This window comes from Moschus berezovskii, chromosome 14, assembly GCF_049115385.1.
Source record: "Moschus berezovskii isolate FMDL1 chromosome 14, NW_MosBer_1.0, whole genome shotgun sequence".
In the NCBI taxonomy this organism is placed as follows: Eukaryota; Metazoa; Chordata; class Mammalia; order Artiodactyla; family Moschidae; genus Moschus; species Moschus berezovskii.
This window is the reverse complement of record NC_142473.1, coordinates 46,423,469-46,443,604: the sequence shown is the minus strand read 5'-3', so window position 1 is coordinate 46,443,604 and position 20,136 is coordinate 46,423,469. Positions and strand designations below refer to the sequence as shown.

Sequence of the window (20,136 nt, the reverse complement as noted above, 5' to 3'; positions counted from 1 at the left end):
GTTCTGGGGTTTTATGGCCCTGAGACATGTGACATCTTAGTTCCCCAACTAGGGATCGAATCCATACCCCATGCATTGGAAGGCGAAGTCTTAACCACTGGTCCACCACGGAAGTCCCATCCATCCTTTTGTATTAGTGGGTGAAGGATTCTCTTTGGAAGATTTGATATTGAGTGCTTTGGGCACTGTGTAGCAGAGTAGGAAATGTATAAAACCCAGGGCATGTGGGGAGGGGGCACTGGCCCGCAGACTCTGGGCAGGCTGAACCAGAGCTGTGCTGGGAAACAGCACTTGGTTCCCTGAAGGCCTCCTCAGCTGGCCACCATTTGGAACGGTAGTGAATTAATGTGATCCAGGCTCCAAAAATAGTATTCAGAGCATCTAAAATTGCCTTCCACCCTGGGCTGGGCCAGTCCCCTGGGGATGTCAGTATTTCTAGAATGTCCCCATTCACCCAGAGTGCCTTGTGTCAGACCCGAGTGGGGATCTGGGCAACCGTTAAGGTCTGCTGGTTGGGGTCACTCCTGCCCAGGCCTTCTCGATGCTACATCACTTGTCCTGCTTCCCAAACAGGAAATGCTCTAGATTTATGCTGCTTGCTGCCACCAGGTCAAAGGCCTTTAACCTGGCACATGGCTCGGAAGGGCAGAGAGTGGCCTGGCTGACTCTCTGTCATTGTTTAGTTGCTAAGTTGTGTCCAACTCTTTGTGACCCCATGACCTGCAGCACGCCAGGCTCCGCTGTCCTTCAGTATCTCCCAGAGTTTGCTCAAACTCATGTCCATTGAGCCAGTGATGCCATTCTACAATCTCATCCTCTGTCACCCCCTTCTCCTCCTGCCCTCAATCTTCCCCAGCAACAGGGTCTTTTCCAGTGAGTCAGCTCTTCGCAAAAGGTGGCCAGAGTATTGGAACTTGAGCTTCAGCATCAGTCCTTCCAATGAATATTAAGGGTTTTCTTTCCTTTAGGGTTGACTGGTTTGATCTCCCTGCTGTCCAAGATACTCTCAAGAGTCTTCTCCAATGCCACAATTCAAAAAGCATCAAATCTTTGGCATTCAGCCTTCTTTATGTTCCAACTCTCACATCTGGACTTGACTAATGGAAAAACCATAGCTTTGACTATGTCATTAGCTGTGAATTAATTTCAAACTAATTCCTAAAAATGAAGACCAGGAAAGCAGAATCACCTGTTAGGGGACAGAGCTTCTGGCTTGATGCTGATGCCAAAGGAAGGCATTTCCATGACAGCCTATCTCTCTCTGATAAAATGATTCTGGGTTCCCAGGGAACTCTATCATCAGGAAGACTTGTCATACCAAGCATGCCTCAATGTCTCTGTACATCCTCTGCTCTAAGTATGAATGTCCTTTACCCCCTCTTCCCTGCCTGACAAATGCCCCATTGCCCTCTTCTGCAATGTCTTGCTAAGGACTGGGAAGCCATGGTGTTCGTGAAGTTTGTCTGCAATGAGTGCTTCTGAATCACCACCAGGTTGTAGTCCATGTCTAGAGATGCACACCCTGGACTCGCCCACCTCTCAACCAACAGGGATTCCCAATTGCCTTGCCCCCAGGACAGGAGGGACACAGGGAAGGAGCATCTCCAACAACTGGACTGACCTCCAGTCTTCCAAAAATGAAGTGGTCAGGCTCTCCAACACTGCCTGACCGAATGCAGTCTGAGTGTCTCTCCGCTTAAAGATCTTGTGTTTTACTTCTCATTCTCTTGGCTGTAAGCCTCCTTAGTGGCTCCACATTGCCTCCTTAGGAGATGCCCATGTGGCACAGAACAGAGAAAGTGCTTGGGGAGTGGGGAGGGAGGACAAGCCTATGCCTCCGTTTCCTCTTCTGCAAAAGGAAGATTATTGATTCCACCTTAGGATGGTAACGTGGATGAAATGAGATGTGTAAACAACTTGGCTCAGAGCTGATGCTTTGAGGGACAGCTGCAAATTATGCCCCTTGTTGCAGCAAGTCCCCCTTCTGGTAGCAGCAACAGTGTCATCATCCCTTTGCTTAGGGAGGGATGCGGCCAGGCTCATCAGAGCACCACACGCCCCTGGCCCTGGCAATTCACTGAGGGATGAACACCAAATGGCTCAGAATGGACCAATCCTGGAGGAAGAAACAGTGTCCTATCCAGGGACTAGGACACCAAATACACACTCTCTCACCTGGGCTTACCTGTGTCTGCACACTAATTGTCCTTCTGTGAATGAATGTATTATAATTATTTTTATGAATAGCTTTGAGTAAAAAAATATCATTGCCCATTTTAAAATGAAAGTGTTTAACTGTTACTACCAGGGACAGGAAGGAGATCCAACCAGTCCATTCTAAAGGAGATCAGTCCTGGGTGTTCATTGGAAGGACTGATGTTAAAGCTGAAACTCCAATACTTTGGCCACCTCATGCGAAGAGTTGACTCACTGGAGAAGACTCTGATGCTGGGAGGGATTGGGGGCAGGAGGAGAAGGGGATGACAGAGAATGAGGTGGCTGGATGGCATCACCAACTCGATGGACGTGAGTTTGAGTGAACTCCGGGAGTTGGTGATGGACAGGGAGGCCTGGCATGCTGTGATTCATGGGCTCGCGAAGAGTCGGACACGACTGAGTGACTGAACTGAACTGAACTGAACCATGGACATTCTTAAAATCCTTTCTGTACTAAGGAAAAATAAAATGAATTTCCCTTGCAGAAAATAAAGGAAAGGAATGGGCCAATAAATTCAACTTGGTGACTTTCATTGGAAGGATTGGGGGAGTCCTTGCTGCTGAGGGTTCTGAAAGTGAAGTGAAAGTTTCTCAGTTGTGTCCGGCTCTGTGACCCCATGGACTGTATAGTCCATGGAATTCTCCAGGCCAGAATACTGGAGTGGGTAGCCTTTCCCTTCTCCAGGGGATCTTTCTGATCCAGGAATCGAACTGGGGTCTCCTGCATTGCAGGCGGATTCTTTACCAACTGAGCTATGAGGGAAGGTTCTGAGAGGAGGATATAAGCTGGGAACTGCAAGCCCCACGGTGCCACCGAGAGGCAGAGGCTGCCTGAGGAGAGAGGTCCCATACTAAAGGCAGCTGAGAGATGGAGGGAACGAGCCCCATGGGTCCAGTCATTTCTGGAACTGCCCTAGACGTCTCAGTTATGTGACTAGGAAAATTCTGGTTCTTGTCTAATCTAATTCAAATGCCTTTCTGTTCCGTGCAAACAAGAATCTTGGCTAATGCAGAGCTCACCAGATTTGGTTTTACCATCCCCCTGCCATTGCTCAGGGTGGGGTGAGGGGCTCCTTGAGGCCAGCAGAGCTAATACCACAGCCCACTTTCTCGTCCTCAGCCTCCTTCTCTTCAGTCCATCATCCACCACGCTGACCATTCCGGAACATGGGCTTAGTCCTGTTACTCCTCACTGGGAAGGCTCCTTCCCGGCCCGCCCCCCACCACTGTGTACAGAGCAAGTCGCCACTTCCCCAGCTCTACCCTCAAAGCTCTCTACAATCTGACCCAATTCCCTCTCAGGACCCTCTCCCCCGCCACCCCACCTGCTGCTTTACAGATATTGTGCCTGATCCATAGCTGCCAGCTCCCTACTCTGAAATGCTCCCCCGCACCCTTCCACACACCCTGTGCCTTTCCCTGGAAAAACCTTCCCCTTCTGACCAATCTGCCAACATTCACCTCTTCACCTATCTTCTCTTCTGAGAAGCATGCCCAGATGACCGAGGCAGAGTGAATGTCTCACTGCCCTGCCCTTCCTCCCTGGGTATACATAGGACTTGTCAGTCTGTCCTTAAGTGAGAATAACGTGTATACATTTTGAGAGCAGGAAGCATGTCATACTTGATAAGGATCCCCCCGGGACCCCCACACAAGGATTGTCTGCCATATGCTCTTGGTAAACTTGTTGGCACAAGACCTCAGCTTCTAGCTGACAAGCTCTGAGGCTTCTGCCCCTCCTCTCAACCACACTCTAGGAGAAGGGAATGTAACCTTGGGGTCACATTTCCTCTTTACCAGGAAGCTTTTTTTAATTGTGGTAAAATACACATAAATTGTAAATTAAAAGCATGCAGTTTGGTGGTTTTAAGTGCCGTCACAATGCCAGGCACCTCTCACCATTATCGAGTTCCAGAACTTGTCAGCACACCCCAGATGGAAACCTCATACCTGCTAGGCAGTCCCTTCCCATTCCTCCGCTCCCCCTGCCAGGCCTGTCAACCACTCGTCTGCTTTCTGTCTGTATGGATTTGCCTGTTCTGGGTATCTCATGTAAACGGACTCATACAATACGTGGTCTTTGTGTCTGGCTTCTTTCACTTAGCATCGTGTTTTCAAGATTCATCCAGGCTGGAGCATATGTTAGTACTTCATTACTTCTAATGACTGAATAATACTTCACTGCATGGATATATCACATTTTGTTTATCTGTTCATCAGTTGATGGATATTAGGTTGTTTCCACATTTTGGCTATTGTGAACAGTGCTACTATAAACATTACTGTATAAGTTTTTGTTTGAACACCTGTTTTCAAGTTTGGGGTATATACCTCAGAGTGAAATTGCTGGGTCACATGGTAATTCTGTATTTACTGGGAAGCCTCTCACACTTGTCATCTTTGACTTTACTTTGGGAGAGTCCGTCAGCTTTTTAAAATTAAGCTATTTCGTCTTTATGACTGTCTCCTGACAGCAATCCTTAGAGGGTGTTCCCAGTTTTTAATATTAACCTTTTGCTGTTTTGTATTTTCTATTGTCTAAGCTGTTCAGATCCACTTGTTTCATTTGTGCATCACAGAAATGCTGCAGGGTAGATATTATGATGTCTGTTTTTCAGATGAAGAGGCTGAGTTTCAGTGGAGGGACGTGCCTTGACAAGGTTCACAACCATTAGGGGACCAGCTGAGATTGATTCCCAGCGCCAAGCCCTTTCCATACAACCACAGTGTCCCTCTCTGTCCAAGGTCATTTTTGAAATAATGTATTCTGAATATCTGAAATGTATTCTCAGATTCATTACTGTTTAAAAATGCCCCTTGCTAGGTGACTGGTCAGTGCTGGCACAGACTTCACACACTCTGCCAGTTGGCACCTCATTTATAATCAGAACTTTTTCCCTGGGGCAGATTCTGCCTGTAGCAAGAAGATCAACTTTTTCCTTTTCTGGATCTTCTGGGACCTGCTGCAATCCTGGGTTAATACTCCCTTTTGATGTTGCGCTGAAGCTAAATGTGAGTGTGTCCCTCAGCTCAGTCTGACATTTCCTCCGTATTCTTTTATCCAACTCAAGTTCAACCCAAGAGCATCCTCATCCCCTTCTCAGGAGGAAACTCTGTCTTGGACTGAGGAGTCTCTTGATCTCTTTGGAGCAGAGATGAGGCACAAGTAGGCTTGGAAGCCTCCAACCCTAGTATCCTATTCCCACGTGGAACCACATGGAAGACTGTAAAGCAAAATAGACAATGGACGACGATGACAACACTCCCCTTCATCAGAGCACACTGTGTCCCTGACACGAAAGGTCTATTGGCTCACTCTGACCCCCAACTGCACTAGAAGGAGGATGTCATTCAGCAGATGAGGAGACTGAGACTCAGTGCCCTGTGGTGATTTCTCCAGAGCAGCAGAGCCGAGGGTGGCCAGGCAGGACTGGACACCAGCAGAGCCCATGCTGTCCCACATCCTGGCCACCATCTGCCTCCCAGGGAGAAGCTTTGGGAGTGGGACTGGCCCTGCCCTGGCAGTCCTGAAAGTGGCCAGAGCTTTCTAGGTGCCGTGGGATCTGCCTCACCACAACTCAAGCACATGTGTCCCGAGCCAGCTTTGCCCAAGTTATGTCCTCTGGAGCCCTGGTGTTCTGGGCAATAGTAGGAGCTCTGAAAATAAAGGCTCCACATTTTGGTACACTTGGGGATATCACTGTGAGGCAGGTTTCTGTCCTGTAGACCTTCTCAGCCCTTAAGAGGCAAAACAGCCCCAGGACTTCCCTGGCAGTCCAGTGGTTAAGACTTTGCACGGCCAGTGCAGAGGGTGTGGGTTCGACCCCTGTTCCTGGAACGAGGATCCCACGTAACTTGCAATGTGGTCCAAAGATTTAGATACATAGACAAATAAATAGACCCAGACATAGAGAACAGACCTGTGGGCACAGCAGGGGTAGGGGAGAGTGGGACGGGTTGAGAGAGCAGCACTGGCACACATGCATTGGCATAGAGAAAGCAGATGGGAACAGCCAGTGGGCATTTGCTGTATGGTGCTGGGAGCTCAAGCAGCTGTTCTGTGGCTACCTAGAGGGGTGGAAAGCGTGGGAAGGGGTGGTGGGTGGGAGGGAGGTTCAAGAAGGAGGAGACCTGTGTGCCTATGACTGATTTATGTTGACCTATGGCGAAAACAAGCACAACATTGTAAAGCAGTTCTCCTCCAATTAAAAATGTTTCAAAATAAAATAATAAGTAAAATACAGGGAGGGAAACTTTAAAAAAACAATTAAGAAAGGGCATGTAGATAGCCTTAAATTTATTTGATTATGGATGTCAAACAGAATATCTCCTTTTTCAAGAAGTGGCTCAATGTGTCTTCCTCAAAACCCTGATCAGAGATGCCCCTGAGCTCTCTAATTAGTGGGTATCCAGAACTGAGGGAGCGTGATGGCTGTGCCTGTGGGCTCTGGAGCCAGGCTGTCTGGGATCACATCCCAGCCCTGCTGAGTAGTAGCTGCATGAACCTCAAGCAAGTTACTTCATCTATTTGTACTTCAATTTCTGCATTTGAAACATGGATGATGATAATAATGTAAAATACATTCTACATGGAAGCACCTTAGAATGATGTTCATCACATAGTCAACACTCATAGATGCCAGCTGGCATTTTCAATCCTTCTTGAGCCTTGCAAGTCGAAGTCTACATCTGGCCTCCCTGCCTCCAGTCCAACAGTAGCCTTTTTTTGTTTTATAAAGCCTCTCAGTGAAGATGATGCAAAGCCAATTAAAAGACAGCTCCCTAGGAATAACCCTTCCTATCCTTGATAGTTGTGAAAGCTCCTTTTATTTCTACTCGATATTTTTCTCCCTTACAAACAGTCACATAAGAGTCAGAAGACCAAGATTCTGCATGCTACTCATTTATTTTTCCAGTGGGATCTTGAGTTTCCTTCCCAACAACATGGAACCTAACAAGCCTCTAAACCAAGGGCAACGCACAGAGTGGGAGGGGTTACAGCACTGAGCAGGCAGAGGCTGGATGGCCAAGCCACAGAGGACAGCAGAGAGGACAGGTGGTGTGTGTCTTCCCCTTTGGGGGAAGTGGGAGACGGGGAATATGACAAGTGGACTTGGATACTAAAACAGGATATTCACAGTAACTGCTGCAACAGACCTAAAATCTTCGTGGTGTTGCATGTACACCTTGGGGACTAAGTGTAACACAAGTTGCGATGCCCACATCCACCAGCAAGAAGTTCTAGAAGAGATCAGTCTATATGGAATGTATGGCCAGCATTAAGTGGGTATGTGAATACCAAGAATTCCTGGATGACTTTGGCTGCCAAAACCTTTTTCTGTTGCCCAGCTGATGCTCCCCTCCCTCTTATTGGAGAAGCAAGACCTTGAGGGAGAGCATGTGCTAATTCTCTCACCTTTTAAAAGTCTTCTCTGCAAGTCTGAGTCTCTAGTGGTCTACATCCCAGTTTATTAAATTCTTGCCTCTGGGAGGCCTCAGGCTCTGCGGTAGCTGTTACTTGTCTCACTGATTTTTCACCTGGAGCAGAGATGGTTTATACTCTCTGTATATGTCCATGCTCCCCTGCATTTCCCAGCTTTCCTTGTAGTTTATTGGGGCCATATAACTATCTCTGCCCAAGAGACCAGGTGTCACCTCTGAGTTGAGGCGCCGAGGGCAGGGCCTCCTACCTCTGCCCCTGTTGAGATGGCTCTGGAGGCCAGGAGCTTCAGAGAAGAGCTGGAAGAACCAACACAGAAGCAGATGCACCCCCTCCTCCTGGGTCTGCCTTCTCCACTGAGCGTGTGTGAGGGGGCAGGGGAAAAGAGGGGCCCTCACCCACTCAATGGACGTGAGTTTGAGCAGGCTCTGGGGGATGCTGAAGGACAGAGAAGCCTGGCGTGCTTCAGCCCATGGGGTCGCAAAGTGTTGGACATGACTGAGTGACTGAACAGCAGCTGGGTAAGAAAGGAGAACGCTGTTTGCACACAGGGCCGTCCAGGAATTCTTGGCATTTACACAGCCATTTAGCACTAGATGTACCTTCCACATGGGCTTTTCATGACTAAACTTCTCGCTGTAATTTGGGGGAACAGTGTGACCTGCGATTCTGATATACCAGCGGTACCACGGGACAGTGTGGCAGACAGCATGTCTCAGACTACAATATACACACAAATGACCCAGGAGTCTCGTTAAGCTGCAGATTCTGATTCGGTAATTCTGCGGCAGCACTCAAGAGCCTGCATTTCTAACAAGCTCCTAGGTAATGCTGACGCTGCTGGTCACTAGACTATGTTCTGACTAGGAAGGTGAGGGGGCAGGGCTGACTCATCCATTACATATGGTAGGAACAGAGCCTAGGGCCGTTGAAAATGTTTTAGTCACTTTTAAAAATCAGAAGAAAAAAAAGCTTCTAGGTCAAAGAAAATGTTTTAATACATAACATTTAACATATTTATCTTTACACCAACAGAGATATAGATTTTGTAACCAAGAAGGGGCTCACGGGGACTTCCTTGGCCATCCAGTGGTTAAGACTCCGAGCTTCCACCACAGTGCGGCATGGGTTTGATTCCTGGTCAAGGAAATACGATCCCTCAAGGTACAGCAAAAAAAGTAAAAGTAAATAAGTAGTTGTTGTTTTTTTAAAGAAGGGCCTCATTAAGGCAAAAATGCCTAGACCCCACCAAAATCCTACACAGGGCAGGGGGGCAGTGGGAGGGGCTATGCCATCTATAGTGTATATGAGTGTGCATATTCGACTCTTAGCGACCCCAAGGACTGTAGCCTGTCAGGCTCCTCTGTCCATGGGATTTCCCAGGCAACAGTATTGGAGTGGGTTGCCATTTCCTCCTCCAGGGAATCTTCCCGACCCAGGGATTAATCTGCATCTCCTGCATTGCAGGTGGATTCTTTGCTTGATGAGCCATCAGTGAAACCCCTCTATAGTACATAAAGCTGTGAAATCTTGAGCAGTCATGAAAGGTGACACAGATAAAATGACTCTGTGGTCCTCTCGGCAGGGAGGATCACATGAGATACAGTATAAGAACATGTTACTGGTCAGCAGAGAATGACTTTGACAGCCAAGCTCATCCAGAAATTCTTGGCATCCATACTCACTTAATGCTGACTCCTTTTAGGATGGTCTCTTCTAGAACTTCTTGCCACAAGATGGAGGTGGGCATCCTGATTTGCTAGTCACCAAGATGTAGTTAGTTGTTTGAACCATTTTTCGGAGTCTCCTCAGGTTCTCAAGATCTCCACTTAGGGAGCTCTGAGGGGTACCCAATGCCTCCTGGAGGCCCTCAAATTCTAGTGTCCCAAAGTCTTCCAAGGGACTTCTGGTCTTTTTGTCCCTGCTCCTCATGGCATAGGACACACCCACATGCTCCCAGAGCTGGAGGGCTTGGAGCAGCTGGCCCTGCAGTGAAAGGGAAGAAGGACCAGGCTCCAGAGGCATTTTTTGATAGTAATGAACACAAGACCATCATCTCTAATCTAAGCAGCAAACGTTCAAAGCATGAGGCAAACGCCTTGTAGCAAGAAAGAGAATGAATAAGCATTCCCTTCAGCAGTAACCATTTGGACCTGATGCCAGTTCTGACTGTCCCCAAAAGCACTGTATTTGCTTTGAGAGAACAGACAATAGTAGCTGACTCAAACATACCTGCAATCCTGCTTTGTCACAGATGCAGCGTCTGACACAATTATTGCTCTTGCTTGGCCTCAGTCATGCAGTTACTGGGGTGAACCACTGGGCCTTGGTCGCTGTACTGTTCATGGATGAGGAAACTAAGGTCTCAGAAGGGAGATGTCATCTGCTCAAGGGCACAAAATGAGTTAGAAGCAGAGCCATGCCTAGCACCTGGGACCACTGCTTATATGTGCGGTCTTCATTTCAGCACCAGGGATGGATACTGGAACACTGCCTTCAAACTTTTACTGTTTTCAAACCTGGGAAGACTCATTCTTTCATTCACTCACTGGCTACCGAAAACCACCTTAAACCTGCCATGGTTCTAGCTTCCCTTAATACATCTCAATAAAATCGTAATGATCTAACCTTTTGAAGAGTCTTACTGGCCCAGCCTCTACGTCCTCCAGCCTGATAGTTCCAAGTGTGGGATTCTATCTGTTGATGGGCTGTATGTGTTTTGCAGCAAGGGCAATCTACCCTTGACCTTGCCACTTTCCACTGTGTAAACCCGAGTGAACTAGCAAAACTCAAAGCCTCGATTTCTCATCAGTAAAATAGAAATAAAAGCATTTAACACACTATGTAGCTGGTGCTCAATCAATGACAACTGTGATAGTAATGATCATAAGTACATGATTATTCTCTTGTTCTTATCCAGTGAAACAAGCTCTTGGGGATTTCAGCAAGTGGAACCTCCCCACCCAGAATGCTGAAAAGTCAGGCATGCATGCACAACTTCTGTGGTTTATAAACTATAGGACTCATGACAGAGGGACAACTTGCAAGTGTTTCTGGGTCTAATGTACCAGATCCTTGAAGTCATCACCACATCCATCTTTGTCTGCTGAACCGAGCTGACCAGAGAAACAGTCTGCCCCAACCAGCATAAGGCCCTGTGAACCCCAGCATCGTTGGGAATGTTGGCTGTACGTGGGGACAACTGCAAAAGAAACAAGGCTGCCCTCTGATGTACAACCATGTGAAAAACCATAGGCAATGGATATGATTAGTCATCTGTGGAAGTAACCCAAGAAATTGTCTGTAAATGTGGCTGATGGGAGGCTTGACCAGGATCTCCAGAGGGCAGGACAGAAAGACAAGTATGAGCGTGTGACGACACCTTTTGGAGAGAACTTTGCTCTCAGCAATTTCCCCTTCTCTAAGAGGATCGCTTACATACTGAGGAATGGCTCCTTCTGGCCGCATCTATACCCCCCGATCTTGTCACCTGATCGTGGCTGATTAATACCGACCCAACCAAGCTGGGCCTATCAGGGTCTCTCCCCTGAGACCTCGGACAGAGCTGAGGAGCCATGGAACCTGGTTAAGATGGGAGTTGAGCCCTAGTGCGGTGGTCTTCCAGGTGGGGGGTCTTCCAGGGAATATCCATGGAATACGGGAAGACAATCGGGAACTATTACTTATTTCGTTTCTTTAGTATTAAATAAGCAGACTGGCAATGATACCTTCATTCAGTCACATGTCGAAAGGTCACTGTCACATCCAGTTTGTGAGATGTCCTGAGGGAACATGGGAAATTCTACAATGCTAAGGGACTGATGTCACACCCTCATGTATTCATTTGCTTTCAGAGACATATGACACAGTTTATATGTGATCAAGTGGACTCGTGAAACATATCTAGTTTTAAGCAAACTAATCATCATAAAATGGACAAGTGGCTTAAAAGTCTCCTGCAAATATGTGGAGTAAGTATACTATAACTACTAATAATACCACAAGCAACTCTCAGAAGTGTCTGCAAACTGGTGAATCAAACTAAAAAAGTTCACTTACAATTCTGTAAGTAAGGACAGTTTTCTTCTACGTCAGCTGTCTGAGCTGGCTATCCTTCGCCTGCTCTCCCTTGCCTTGCCCTGCCCCAGGATCCATCCTCTCTGCTCTGAGCTCCCGGACGACACCTATAAGACTGGATGCATCACGCAGGCTTCCATGCTTGCTGAGTTTGGCCAGCAAACCAGTAGTTGGGGAGGCATAGGGGGAGAGGTTGGGCAGTTCCTTCCCTGCACCCTTCTTGCTTCAGCGTTACATCTCTGGCAGTGGCTGTGACCCTCCCTAATAATAGCTCAACCTGGATGGTCCCACCTGCATGGGTCCAGGTGTCACTGGCTTCCAGTCACACTATTTTCTCCTCTCGCCCCTCCTGGCTAGAACTGGTAATGGCTCCCTGCTGTTACTAGTTTGGGGGAGTACCTGGGCACCATCCCTCGTGGTTTCTAAACCTCTATAAATGGTTCTTTCTTTTGTTAAATCTCTTGAGCCAACTCAGTTAAACTTGGTTCCTCGCCGGGAGACTGGTACATGTCTCATGTAGCCATGACAGTTATTAAAGCCAGGGGTTATCCAAAGTGCTGAGATCTTAAAACATAATGAGGCATAAGTAATCACATTTCTCTTACTAAAGAATACTCTTTTAAGGATAGCAAAAAAAAAAAAGAAGAAGAAGTTGCTGGCACTGGTAAAAACACAAAGCAAGATTTTTAAATAGTGTTTTCTCTTTCTTATCTTTGAAAAATTTCTATTTTTACTAGTTTTATAAAATAACTTGCATATCACCAGTGGTAAAGAATCCAACTGCCAGTGGAGACAGTGCAGGAGACACAAGAGACACAGGTTTGATCCCCAGGTTGGAAAGACCCCCTGAAGTAGGAAATGGCAACCCACTCCAGTATTCTTGCCTAGAAAATTACATGAACAGAAGAGTCTGGAGGGCTACAGTCCATGGGGTCACAGAAGACTTGGACACAACTAAAAACAAGCACAATATGAATGCAGCAGCTCATGGACATAACTCAAAATAAAGATACGCACATAAATTAGAGATGCATCCTAAAAATATTTTAATTGATGAGATAAATCATCAAAACCCTCTGCTATAGAGAAGACCTCTGCTCTAAAGAAAACACTGGCAAGTTCCTGCTGCCAGGTCCCTACCACTGCCTGGGGGCTGCGTTCCTGGGGCAGGTCTACTCCTTCCTTTGATTCTCTGAACTATGTTCTAACAAATCCCATCTTTCCTCAGAAGACAAAGGGAATTCCAAAGAGAAACGCTTATCTAAAGTTCCCAGGGGACAGACCCATCTTGTGCTCTGGGGAGTCTCTTTGTTATAAGCAGAGATGGCTATCAGGTCATTTTATGGCTCACATGAAATACCCCTTAGAACTTTCCACCTTCTGAGCTAAATCTCCATCTCCCAGGCATTTTGGTCATTGGAAGGGTAATCTTTTCCCATACATTAGCATGCAGACGTTCAGAATTACATACTTCAGTCTCCTGTGAGTTTGATTATCATGAGTCAGTCTCCATATACATAATTAACTCCAGGCCACAGACCAGGCTTAGGGATAGGTCCAGGACCCTGGAATATCCCCAAGAACATGTTCCTTAGGGAGTCCGTTTGGCATCCAGTCTAGATTCCTCCTGACAATATTCAGCTTCATCATCATCACCTTCTATCAGGGACAAGTTGGACCTCAACTGGGAAATAGGAAAGATGTCTTAGGTAAGAAGTCCAGAAGGGCATTACAGTCTTTCCACCAGGGATCCAAACCCCAAACAAGTTGAAAATATGACAAGACAGCCGTTAGTGAAACCTGACCACCTAGAGCCACAAAACTCTGGGTGTTCCATGTGCTTGATGCTAATCTAAGCTTAAATAACAGTTATTATTTATTGAGTACTTACACACATATCCATTTCATCTTCATAAAAACTCTTTGAGCAAGTTAAATTATTATCACCTTCAGCCTCATCTTACAGGTAAGAAAAGTAGTTAGAGTCTTTCCCCCGAAGTCACATGGTAAGTTGCAGAGTAGGGATTTGAATTCAGGTCATTTGATTTGAGCACCTGAGATCCCAACCATACTCCATGCTGCCTCTGTAGCAGATTGCGTGGCCTTGGCCATGTCTAGGAAGTTTTCAGGCATAAACCTTGGTGGGTCAGAGAGAATGACTCAGGACTCATGACATAGGACATGGCATTTCCTGCTAATAGAAAGTTCATGGTTCTAGATTTGTATTTTCCTACTAAATAGAAGATAGGGCCTTGCTCATGGACAAGGTGATGAAACCTGATAGAGACTGCCACATACTGGGAGTTCCCTGGCGGTCCAGTGGTTAAGAATTCACCTTCCAGTGCAAAGGATGAGAGTTCAGTCCCTGGGAGGGAAACTAAGATCTGAGAACTAACCACTGAGCCAGAATGCCACAGTGAAAAATCCCACATGCCACGATTAAGACTTGACCCAGAAGGGTGGGATGGGAGGGGGTTGCTGAGAGCAGACACCAAGCTGAGGGATTCAACCCCACAAAGTGACACCATCATTATCTCTGTTTTATAGGCGAGGGAACTGAGACTCGAAGAGGTTAGCTGTGGCTCAAGGTGTATAGCTGGTCAGTGGTGGAGTCACATGGTCATTCCAGGGCCTGTGCTCTCTACCAGGCAAGATGCTACTTCCAGCTCCAGCCACCAGTTTCCACTGTGATCGTGAGAGAAGAGCGGGTCAAAGCTGAGCCCTCCTCCCGCCTCAGAGTTGGCGCTCTTTTGACCACATCTGTATGAGCAAAGTCAAGGGTGTCTTCAGGCTTTCTTTCTCTTCTGATGAACCAGGAACCTTGGGCTCTCTGGAAACATGCTCCGGTTAGTCTGTGGGTAGCCTCCGGTAGCCTCTGTGTGTCCCTTCCCGGAGTGACCACCATGCCTTCTGCACCATGTCCCAGCCCTGCAGCCCTGCAGTCACTGGATGGCCCTTCCAACATCTTCTGGGCCTGTTGGCTCCTAATTTTCACTTAGTTTTGCTGGGGTGGCTCAGTTTCCCTCTGCCCCATCTTATACTCAGTGATATGCCTGCTCACAGAACCCGTTTCCTTCAAACCTGTGTTTCCTAAACCTGAGTCATCTACTCCCCACCCTCAGATGTTCTCCCATGTCTGTGGGCCACCTATATATTTAGTGATTTAATTTTTTTCATTTGATTAGCAGGGAGCCAGGATTGCTATCTTGGCTGGGCCATTTACCAGCTCTGTGTTGTTGGCCAAGTTCTTTACCCTCTCTGGCCCTCGGTTTCCCATCTGTACAAGAGAGTGAACAGTTGTAACCGCTTCAGGGGGCTGCTGTGAGGATGAAATGAGGCCCTGCAGGGAAAACAATAGCATATCGCTGAGCACACGAGAAGCGCCCAGTGTGTTAGCCTCCCCTGTCGTCACACTTATTTTAAAAGGGAACTTTATATCCCTGCCATCCATGGAAAAGTCAGTACCATTTGTAACATAAATATAGAGGAGTTAGTTGTAAAAATAAACTTAATGAAAACAGTTATTAAATTCTAACTATTCCTGACGAAGTCTCCAAGCCCAAGACTTGCTCTCATTTTTGTCAAGAAAGGAGACAGGAAAGCATTGGAAAGACGTTGAAGGCACACTAGGTCCAAACCCGGGAGAACAACTTGCCCCGATTTGCCTGGGACGTCTGGTTTTAGTACTGCAAGTCCTGCACACCCGTACTCCTGGGCTGCCGCAGATAGACGGGAAAAAACATAAAAGGCAATTCTGACGTGAGTCCGTGTGTTTAGAGCTGAGTCAGTATCCCACTCACTAGTATCTTGCAGAAAAAACCCACACCCTAGAGCCGTACCGCGCAAGCCCACCTGGGAGCACAGAGTTCCCAAACGCCACACGTGGATGGAAAAGCTGTCATGTGTGTGCCACTGAGACGGGCCCCAAAGAAAAACCACACTTGTAAATGCCCAGTGGGAGGAATGATGATTTAACTGTTGCACGGCAGAATTACTCGGTAGTATACAATCCCTGAAAAATCATGTTTTGAAGTATATTTGATAACATGAGAAAATGATCATGATAGAATGTTTGGTTAAAAAAAGCAGACTACTACTCAGACATTAAAAAAAAGAATGAAATCTTGCCATTTGCAATAACGTGGACGGACTTGGAGGGTATTATGCTTAGTGAAATGTCAGACAAAAAAAGACAAATACTTTATGATATCACTTATGTGGAATCTAAAAAACAAACTAGTGAATATAACAAAAAAAGAAGGAGATTCACAGATAACTCCAGTGGTTACCAGTGGGGAAAGGGAAGCAGGAGGGGTAAGATAAGAGTAAGGGATTAAAATTTGAAAACTGTTATGTATAAAATAAATGATCTATGAGGATATAATGTACAACATAGGGAATATAGCCAGCATTTTAAAACTATATAAGGAGTATAACCTTTAAAAATTGTGAATCAGGAAGAACTGATGCTGAAGCTGAAACTCCAATACTTTGGCCACCTGATGCGAAGAACGAACTCATTTGAAAAGACCCTGATGCTGGGAAAGATTGAAGGCAGGAGGAGAAGGGGACGACAGAGGGTGAGATGGTTGGATGGCATCGCTGACTCAACGGACATGAGTTTGAGTAAGCTCCGGGAGTTGGTGATGGACAGGGAGGCCTGGCGTGTTGCAATCTATGGGGTCGCAAAGAGTCAGATATGACTGAACTGAACTGAATGTTGTAAGCTGTAACATAATATTGCACTTCATTGATACTTCAGTTTTTAAAAAATTGGGGTGGGGGAAAAGCCGACTAAGATGTCCTTCAGTGGGAGAATGGATAAACTGTGGTGCATCTAGGTAACGGAACATTATTCAGTGCTAAAAAGAAATGAGCTATCAAGCCATGAAAAGACATAGAAGAATCTTAAATGCTTATTACTATGTGAAAGAAGCCATTCTGGAAAGGCTACATAGTGTGTGATGGTAACCGTATGGCGTTCTGGAAAAGGTGAAACTACGGAGACAGTAATAAAGATCTGTGATTGCTAGAGGTTGGAGTTATCGGAGGAGGATGAATAGATGGAGCACAGAGGATTTTTAGACAAGTGGACATACTCCGTATCATACTATGATGGTGCATTCAAGTCATTATGCAATTTTTCCAAACCCGCAGAATGTACAGCACCAAGAGTGAACCCTAAGGGAAACCATGGTCTTTGGGTGACTGTGATTGTCAATGCAGGTTCATCAGTTGTAACAAATGTATTACTCTGGTGGAGCTATTACCTGGCAGAGGCTATGCATGTGTGGGGGTGGGGAGGAACTGGGAAATTTCTGTGCAGACCTTCCTCTCAACTTTGCTGTGATCCTAAAACTGCTCTAAAAAAAATAGACCTTAAAAAAATATTTTTTTGGCTGTGCCGTGTGGTTTGCAGGATCTTAGTTCCCCGACAAGAGACTGAACCTGGGCCACCGCAGTGAAAGCGCTGAGTCCTAAACACTGGACCACCAGGGAATTCCTTTAAAAAATTTTGTTTCTAAGCAGACTATAAAACCCGTATGGTAAGACCCTAGTTTTATAAAATATACAGAAATGTAAAGGAAGAGACACACCACATTAACAATATTTATGGGGACTTTCCTGATGGTCCAGTGCTTAAAGCTCCACTCTCCCAATGCAGGGGGCACAAGTTCAATCCCTGGTCAGAGAACTAAGATCCCCCATACCGTGCAGCCTAGGCAAAAACAAAAACCCAGTATTTATCTCTGAATGATACGATTCCACAGGGATCTTTCATTTATTTATATTTGTTTCTGAATTTCTTACTTATACTTTTCAAGAAAGTTTAGCAAAAAATACACATTACTTTTATTACTAGGAAAAAAATCTGAATAAGAATTATAAATTTAAAAAGTACTGGGATGGGAAGAAAGTAACCAGAGCAGATTAAGCCCCAGCATTTGCTAATCCCTTTTTTCACATCTGAGGCTTATTAGCTGAGAGGCAGAAGAGGTTTTCTGTCCGGCTGGCTGACTGTCACCTGTTTGCCTTCTTCTGTGGGGAAGGCCCTCACAGAGAAGTCAGGGCATGCCCAAGGCCACGGACTCATGTTGCCTCCGCACCTCATCCAGTGAGGCTGCCCTGGGCTGTCACCTGGACTCAGGGTCTGGCCTCCAAGGTCCACGGGGCAAAAGGAATCCCCTTGACATTCCCATCACCTGGACTGTGACACTCTAACTGCCCGAGATCCTGGTTCCTAACTAGAGGCAGGGCGGCATCTAGCACCGCAAGTGCCCACTTTGGACCAAACTGGCCTGAGCTGGAGTCCTCGCTCACCACCCACCAACTGTGTTCCCTTGGGCATGTTGCTTCACCTCTCTCAACCACAACATTCTCATCTCTACCACAGGATTAGATTAAATAACAGTTCTAGCTCAGACCCTGGCACAAAGTCAATTCATATCCATTTTCTCTCCTCCTTCGTTTTACATTCGCTACAAGAGAACTCAGTTCTCTATCTCTGTCCCCCTGCCTCCAAGAGCTCAAAGAGCAGAGTCTGGAAGCACCTAGATCTCTCCTCCCCACCCAACTGGGCCTCTGTTCCTCCCCAGTCATCAGTCCCTCTGCTGACCAGCAAGCCACAGAGAGGGCAGCTGAGAGGCACTCTAGAAGCTACATGTGGCTGCCCAGGAGAGGTGGCAGGGTAAGGAGGGGGTGGATGACTTGAGACACCCCCCTGCCCCGCGTACCTTGCATTCTCTCAAGATATACCAAAAGAATCTGATCATCAGGCACACATACATAATAAACCCAGGGCCCTGTTTAACCAGAAACCACATCATAAACATTATGTCCATTTCTTCATAAGAAAAAAAATCACTCCTGAGAACTTAGTACTGATATACTCTTGGCATTAATCTGAGTGTCAGACATACTCTACAGAACGAGATGGGGTCTCTGCCCTAAGAGAGTTCAGTATCCACTCCTGCTGAAGGTGTGGGCACATCCATCCACCTTTATCACTAAGAGGACAGAGGCAAGGATTGTTTGGGAAGCTGAGAATCCATATGTGAGGTTCAGTCCACCAGGCAAGGAATCTGGCTTCCTCACACAGAGACTCACAGAACCAACCCCTCGTCCTGAAATTATGAGCCCATTGGTCCACCTGAGAGTTAGTTTCGAGAAGAAGACATCCCATGGCCTTAACTATCTTCATCCAGGATACGAAGTCACCTGCTTGTCACCTGATGGCTGGATGACCTTGGACAAGTCATGTAACATCCCCCGGTCCCTGTTCCTAGTGTCCCCCAATGAAACTGGGGTGGAGGCACATCCCCTTTAGTGCTGCTGGCAAGAGCACATGAAATCACATATGGAAAGTCTGCCACTCAGTGTTGAAAGAGAGTCGGTGCTTCCCCACAACCCGCTCAGAAACGGCACCAGCCGGAGATGAACAGGGCCTGGGGGTTAGAGCAGAGCCTGTGGGGATGGGCTGCCTGGGGTCATAGACCAGCACCACCTGTCACCAGCTGTTTCCTCTCTGTGCTAAAATGTCCCGTCTACATGATGAGGATAATAATAACCTGTGCTTTGTAGGGTTGTGGAAGTTTAAATTACTACACGGCAAGTGCTTAGATCAGTGTTCCATGCATAGTAAGAGTGGCATGTTTCCTTTTTTTTTCTTCTAGAAAACATGTTTATGGGGATCATTGATCATGGTGTAGCAATTTGTACAGAATTATACCTCCCAACCTTACATGGTATGCAAGAACATCCTGCTTACTACCAAGCACAGAGGAAGGTACATCAGCTATGAATACAAACAGCCACTTTCAACACACACCTATAGGCTTGCACACCCGCACACAAACACCACTGAATCATGGACAAAACAAACACGACAATGACAATTGTAATATCCATTAGGGACAAAAAGCCCAAGACCCTACCCAAGGCAGAAATGTACCCTCATATTCCCAGTTGTGTTGAGGGGCAGGAGCATTGCAGCTGGACTCACACGGACTTGGCTCTGACTCCTAGCTCTCCTAGCTCTGCTCTTCCTTAGTGGTCTGACCCTAGACAAGTCACTTAATTTGAGTTTCCTCCCCATAAAAGCCTTGGGGTGAAGTTGAGGGGAGTTCACGCCACCTGTCTCACCCGCACGTCACTGCCACCTGGTGGGGACAACAGAACCCCCGGCAGGCTCCGACACCCTAGGGCTCCCAGCCTAACAGCTTGGGAAGCAACTTCATTTTTCCTGCAGGAGATCCATAGGCTGCTTGTCTCCCCCCACACCGAGACCCTCAAAGAGCAGCCTGAAAAGTGGGTGTAAGAGGGCAGCTGCTGCTGAACTCTGGGAGGTGGGAGCACCAGCCAGGGGTCCCTGACAATCCCACACTATGTTTACTCAATCTGCA

The 20,136-nt window shown here is 46.8% G+C and overlaps 1 protein-coding gene across 5 annotated transcripts in view; it reads right to left on the bottom strand.

The window, feature by feature from the left end:
- The window catches only part of IRAG1 (inositol 1,4,5-triphosphate receptor associated 1), a 124,302-nt gene that overhangs the window by 103,028 nt on the left and 1,138 nt on the right, over positions 1–20,136 (bottom strand). The window lies entirely within an intron of this gene.